Raw genomic sequence first — 583 nt, forward strand, 5'->3', positions numbered from 1 at the left:
ATGTGGCACGACTGATTTTATGTTCTCCGAGAGCAAAATCTGAACTTGTGATCCTAACACAAAGCCCATAATCACACACAACCTTTGAAATGGAAGCTCGCCCATAAAACTAACAGGTAGGGACCAGCGAGATAGCTCAGTGGACTAACCGCCTGCTTAAACAAGCACAGGGACCAGGGTTTGATCCCAGGCACCATACGCCATGCCCAAAGAAGTTCTGGGTCTTAAACTCCAGCAAATCTCTGTGAGAGGGTTTGGATCTTCCTGGAGCCCTGAAATTTTTTTCTTTTTCTTTTCTTTTTTTTTTTTTTTGAGGGGGTCAAAGAAGACGAGATTTTTTTTTTTTCTTTTCAGAACCAGGGATTGAACTCAGGCCCTTGCGCTTCCCAGGGAAGCGCTTATTCCACTGAGCCATCTCCCCGGCCCTTCTGTCTTCCTGAGTGCCAGGATCACAGGCATTCACCACCATGCCTGGCTTCTTCCTTAAACTTCTGTAGCTCAACCATAGAAGCACTGAGCCGGCCACTGAGACCAGGCGTGGTGGTGCAGGCCAGTAATCCCAGTGCTGGGGAGGCTGAGACAG

Source organism: Octodon degus, unplaced genomic scaffold, assembly GCF_000260255.1.
Source record: "Octodon degus isolate 3935 unplaced genomic scaffold, OctDeg1.0 scaffold00126, whole genome shotgun sequence".
NCBI lineage: Eukaryota > Metazoa > Chordata > Mammalia > Rodentia > Octodontidae > Octodon > Octodon degus.